Here is a 6,547-nt window from a genome sequence, read left to right as displayed (position 1 = left end):
TAAACACATGTGGTAGCATGGCCGAGCGGTCTAAGGCGCTGGATTAAGGCTCCAGTCTCTTCGGAGGCATGGGTTCAAATCCCTCTGCTGCCATATTTATTATACAAAGAGTAGGCCAGTTATTGATGTCAAACTGATTCTTTTTTTCCATTAGAAAGGATATTACCCATCTGAAATTTGTTGGTGGAAGATTCCTCTAGCTACTCAACAGTTCATCATTGTTACAAGAGACTTCCCAAATGTTTTAAAAATGTTATCTGCTAACAGTCAAGATGAGCCAAAATTAAGTTGGCATGAAGTAACTAGAAGTAATATCATAACTAATATTTAATTACTGAGTTGTCTTATCATACAATTAGAGATGGAAATGTTGGCAACGTGACTCATTGGTATAAATTGATGGATTTATATTCCGATTTCTCTAACTTTTCTATCACTCTGGATTTTAATCTCACAGCTGTCTATTTTAGGCATTTGAATAATACTTCAAAGTTGTTTGGATACATCAGTTGCGCTAAATGAAGGAAATTTGAAGTCAAATATAATCATTACTTGTTAAATGTACCTGGCTTCTTTTGCATTTTATCTCAGCTTTTCCTGACTTTGGGTAAAGTTTTGAATGACATTCCAGATATGAGAGCTAAAATATTTTAAAGTGTACAGCAGGTTGTAGGATGACAGAGCTATTCAAGCCACTGGAATCAAATCCCACTGCTGCCATATTTATTCTCCAAGGAGAAGATCCAGTGATATATACCAAAGTGGTTTCCTAAAGTAGATAAGGTATAAAAGAAGCTAAATTTGGTTGGTGGAAGCACACCTTAAGCTGTCACATGCAGTAGTTTAAAACAATTTATCATCAACTGATGATTGATCAGATATTAACCAACTGAAAAGGAGAAGATCCAGTGACTTATATCAAAGTGGTTTCCTAAAGTAGATAAGGTATGAAAGAAGCTACATTTGGTTGGTGGAAGCACACCTTAAGCTGTCACATGCAGTAGTTCAAAACAATTTATCATCAATTCATGATTGATCAGATATTAACCAACTGAAAAAGGATGGTGATAGTATCCTGCATTAGTCATCGAGTTCTAAACAGTTCATCATAGTTGCAACAGTCTTCTCAAACCTTTAAAATAATGATATCTGCTAACAGTAAAGATATTCAAATTTTAATTTTGCATGAAGTAATTATGTGCCCAATCAGAACTAATATTTTACTACTTCATGCATCTCAATTTCTTTTGTTATTTCAATGAAAATAAACAAAATGCAATTCAATAAAAAATATGAATTTCTCATCGATTTTATGTTAAATAATGAACTTTCTTTTAACCTTTGCTGACATCTTTTCAATTAATACTTTAAAACAAAAAAACCTTTAATTTTGATGTTCTAGATCTGTGAGCTGTCCTAATGATAAGCACATTTGGTAGCATGGCCGAGCGGTCTAAGGCGCTGGATTAAGGCTCCAGTCTCTTTGGAGGTGTGGGTTCAAATCCCTCTGCTGCCATATTTGTTATACAAAGAGTAGGCCAGTTATTGATGTCAAACTGATTCTTTTTTTCCATTAGAAATGATATTACCCAGCTGAAATTTGTTGGTGGAAGATTCCTCTAGCTACTCAACAGTTCATCATTGTTACAAGAGACTTCCCAAATGTTTTAAAAATGTTATCTGCTAACAGTCAAGATGAGCCAAAATTAAGTTGGCATGAAGTAATTAGAAGTAATATCATAACTAATATTTAATTACTGAGTTGTCTTATCATACAATTAGAGATGGAAATGTTGGCAACGTGACTCATTGGTATAAATTGATGGATTTATATTCCGATTTCTCTAACTTTTCTATCACTCTGGATTTTAATCTCACAGCTGTCTATTTTAGGCATTTGAATAATACTTCAAAGTTGTTTGGATACATCAGTTGCGCTAAATGAAGGAAATTTGAAGTCAAATATAATCATTACTTGTTAAATGTACCTGGCTTCTTTTGCATTTTATCTCAGCTTTTCCTGACTTTGGGTAAAGTTTTGAATGACATTCCAGATATGAGAGCTAAAATATTTTAAAGTGTACAGCAGGTTGTAGGATGACAGAGCTATTCAAGCCACTGGAATCAAATCCCACTGCTGCCATATTTATTCTCCAAGGAGAAGATCCAGTGATATATACCAAAGTGGTTTCCTAAAGTAGATAAGGTATAAAAGAAGCTAAATTTGGTTGGTGGAAGCACACCTTAAGCTGTCACATGCAGTAGTTTAAAACAATTTATCATCAACTGATGATTGATCAGATATTAACCAACTGAAAAGGAGAAGATCCAGTGACTTATATCAAAGTGGTTTCCTAAAGTATATAAGGTATGAAAGAAGCTACATTTGGTTGGTGGAAGCACACCTTAAGCTGTCACATGCAGTAGTTCAAAACAATTTATCATCAATTCATGATTGATCAGATATTAACCAACTGAAAAAGGATGGTGATAGTATCCTGCATTAGTCATCGAGTTCTAAACAGTTCATCATAGTTGCAACAGTCTTCTCAAACCTTTAAAATAATGATATCTGCTAACAGTAAAGATATTCAAATTTTAATTTTGCATGAAGTAATTATGTGCCCAATCAGAACTAATATTTTACTACTTCATGCATCTCAATTTCTTTTGTTATTTCAATGAAAATAAACAAAATGCAATTCAATAAAAAATATGAATTTCTCATCGATTTTATGTTTAATAATGAACTTTCTTTTAACCTTTGCTGACATCTTTTCAATTAATACTTTAAAACAAAAAAAACTTTCATTTTGATGTTCTAGATCTGTGAGCTATCCTAATGATAAACACATGTGGTAGCATGGCCGAGCGGTCTAAGGCGCTGGATTAAGGCTCCAGTCTCTTCGGAGGCATGGGTTCAAATCCCTCTGCTGCCATATTTATTATACAAAGAGTAGGCCAGTTATTGATGTCAAACTGATTCTTTTTTTCCATTAGAAAGGATATTACCCATCTGAAATTTGTTGGTGGAAGATTCCTCTAGCTACTCAACAGTTCATCATTGTTACAAGAGACTTCCCAAATGTTTTAAAAATGTTATCTGCTAACAGTCAAGATGAGCCAAAATTAAGTTGGCATGAAGTAACTAGAAGTAATATCATAACTAATATTTAATTACTGAGTTGTCTTATCATACAATTAGAGATGGAAATGTTGGCAACGTGACTCATTGGTATAAATTGATGGATTTATATTCCGATTTCTCTAACTTTTCTATCACTCTGGATTTTAATCTCACAGCTGTCTATTTTAGGCATTTGAATAATACTTCAAAGTTGTTTGGATACATCAGTTGCGCTAAATGAAGGAAATTTGAAGTCAAATATAATCATTACTTGTTAAATGTACCTGGCTTCTTTTGCATTTTATCTCAGCTTTTCCTGACTTTGGGTAAAGTTTTGAATGACATTCCAGATATGAGAGCTAAAATATTTTAAAGTGTACAGCAGGTTGTAGGATGACAGAGCTATTCAAGCCACTGGAATCAAATCCCACTGCTGCCATATTTATTCTCCAAGGAGAAGATCCAGTGATATATACCAAAGTGGTTTCCTAAAGTAGATAAGGTATAAAAGAAGCTAAATTTGGTTGGTGGAAGCACACCTTAAGCTGTCACATGCAGTAGTTTAAAACAATTTATCATCAACTGATGATTGATCAGATATTAACCAACTGAAAAGGAGAAGATCCAGTGACTTATATCAAAGTGGTTTCCTAAAGTAGATAAGGTATAAAAGAAGCTACATTTGGTTGGTGGAAGCACACCTTAAGCTGTCACATGCAGTAGTTCAAAACAATTTATCATCAATTCATGATTGATCAGATATTAACCAACTGAAAAAGGATGGTGATAGTATCCTGCATTAGTCACCGAGTTCTAAACAGTTCATCATAGTTGCAACAGTCTTCTCAAACCTTTAAAATAATGATATCTGCTAACAGTAAAGATATTCAAATTTTAATTTTGCATGAAGTAATTATGTGCCCAATCAGAACTAATATTTTACTACTTCATGCATCTCAATTTCTTTTGTTATTTCAATGAAAATAAACAAAATGCAATTCAATAAAAAATATGAATTTCTCATCGATTTTATGTTTAATAATGGACTTTCTTTTAACCTTTGCTGACATCTTTTCAATTAATACTTTAAAACAAAAAAACCTTTCATTTTGATGTTCTAGATCTGTGAGCTATCCTAATGACAAGCACATGTGGTAGCATGGCCGAGCGGTCTAAGGCGCTGGATTAAGGCTCCAGTCTCTTCGGAGGCGTGGGTTCAAATCCCTCTGCTGCCATATTTATTATACAAAGAGTAGGCCAGTTATTGATGTCAAACTGATTCTTTTTTTCCATTAGAAAGGATATTACCCAGCTGAAATTTGTTGGTGGAAGATTCCTCTAGCTACTCAACTGTTCATCATTGTTACAAGAGACTTCCCAAATGTTTTAAAAATGTTATCTGCTAACAGTCAAGATGAGCCAAAATGAAGTTGGCATGAAGTAATTAGAAGTAATATCATAACTAATATTTAATTACTGAGTTGTCTTATCATACAATTAGAGATGGAAATGTTGGCAACGTGACTCATTGGTATAAATTGATGGATTTATATTCCGATTTCTCTAACTTTTCTATCACTCTGGATTTTAATCTCACAGCTGTCTATTTTAGGCATTTGAATAATACTTCAAAGTTGTTTGGATACATCAGTTGCGCTAAATGAAGGAAATTTGAAGTCAAATATAATCATTACTTGTTAAATGTACCTGGCTTCTTTTGCATTTTATCTCAGTTTTTCCTGACTTTGGGTAAAGTTTTGAATGACATTCCAGATATGAGAGCTAAAATATTTTAAAGTGTACAGCAGGTTGTAGGATGACAGAGCTATTCAAGCTGTTGGAATCAAATCCCACTGCTGCCATAATTATTCTCCAAGGAGAAGATCCAGTGATGTATATCAAAGTGGTTTCCTAAAGTAGATAAGGTATAAAAGAAGCTAAATTTGGTTGGTGGAAGCACACCTTAAGCTGTCACATGCAGTAGTTTAAAACAATTTATCATCAACTGATGATTGATCAGATATTAACCAACTGAAAAGGAGAAGATCCAGTGACTTATATCAAAGTGGTTTCCTAAAGTAGATAAGGTATAAAAGAAGCTACATTTGGTTGGTGGAAGCACACCTTAAGCTGTCACATGCAGTAGTTCAAAACAATTTATCATCAATTCATGATTGATCAGATATTAACCAACTGAAAAAGGATGGTGATAGTATCCTGCATTAGTCACCGAGTTCAAAACCGTTCATCATAGTTGCAACAGTCTTCTCAAACCTTTAAAATAATGATATCTGCTAACAGTAAAGATATTCAAATTTTAATTTTGCATGAATTAATTATGTGCCCTATCAGAACTAATATTTTACCACTTCATGCATCTCAATTTCTTTTGTTATTTCAATGAAAATAAACAAAATGCAATTCAATAAAAAATATGAATTTCTCATCGATTTTATGTTTAAAAATGAACTTTCTTTTAACCTTTGCTGACATCTTTTCAATTAATACTTTAAAACAAAAAACCCTTTAATTTTGATGTTCTAGATCTGTGAGCTATCCTAATGATATGCACATGTGGTAGCATGGCCGAGCGGTCTAAGGCGCTGTATTAAGGCTCCAGTCTCTTCGGAGATGTGGTTTCAAATCCCTCTGCTGCCATATTTATTATACAAAGAGTAGGCCAGTTATTGATGTCAAACTGATTCTTTTTTTCCATTAGAAAGGATATTACCCAGCTGAAATTTGTTGGTGGAAGATTCCTCTAGCTACTCAACTGTTCATCATTGTTACAAGAGACTTCCCAAATGTTTTAAAAATGTTATCTGCTAACAGTCAAGATGAGCCAAAATTAAGTTGGCATGAAGTAATTAGAAGTAATATCATAACTAATATTTAATTACTGAGTTGTCTTATCATACAATTAGAGATGGAAATGTTGGCAACGTGACTCATTGGTATAAATTGATGGATTTATATTCCGATTTCTCTAACTTTCCTATCACTCTGGATTTTAATCTCACAGCTGTCTATTTTAGGCATTTGAATAATACTTCAAAGTTGTTTGGATTCATCAGTTGCGCTAAATGAAGGAAATTTGAAGTCAAATATAATCATTACTTGTTAAATGTACCTGGCTTCTTTTGCATTTTATCTCAGCTTTTCCTGACTTTGGGTAAAGTTTTGAATGACATTCCAGATATGAGAGCTAAAATATTTTAAAGTGTACAGCAGGTTGTAGGATGACAGAGCTATTCAAGCCACTGGAATCAAATCCCACTGCTGCCATATTTATTCTCCAAGGAGAAGATCCAGTGATATATACCAAAGTGGTTTCCTAAAGTAGATAAGGTATAAAAGAAGCTAAATTTGGTTGGTGGAAGCACACCTTAAGCTGTCACATGCAGTAGTTTAAAACAATTT

The 6,547-nt window shown here is 33.4% G+C and overlaps 2 non-coding genes across 2 annotated transcripts; both read left to right on the top strand.

Annotated features, from left to right (window-relative positions):
• Positions 1 to 1,434: 1,434 nt before the first annotated feature.
• TRNAL-AAG (transfer RNA leucine (anticodon AAG)) lies at positions 1,435 to 1,516 on the top strand. The gene has a single exon. It is a non-coding gene; the product is annotated as a tRNA-Leu (tRNA).
• A 2,764-nt stretch (positions 1,517 to 4,280) lies between these two features.
• On the top strand, positions 4,281 to 4,362 carry TRNAL-AAG (transfer RNA leucine (anticodon AAG)). The gene has a single exon. It is a non-coding gene; the product is annotated as a tRNA-Leu (tRNA).
• Positions 4,363 to 6,547: the final 2,185 nt, after the last annotated feature.

The sequence above is a fragment of the Taudactylus pleione genome, unplaced genomic scaffold, assembly GCF_031769625.1.
Source record: "Taudactylus pleione unplaced genomic scaffold, aTauple2 ptg000016l, whole genome shotgun sequence".
NCBI classification, from domain to species: domain Eukaryota; kingdom Metazoa; phylum Chordata; class Amphibia; order Anura; family Myobatrachidae; genus Taudactylus; species Taudactylus pleione.
The sequence above is the reverse complement of the archived record's forward strand: the minus strand, read 5'-3'. Positions and strand labels throughout refer to the sequence as shown.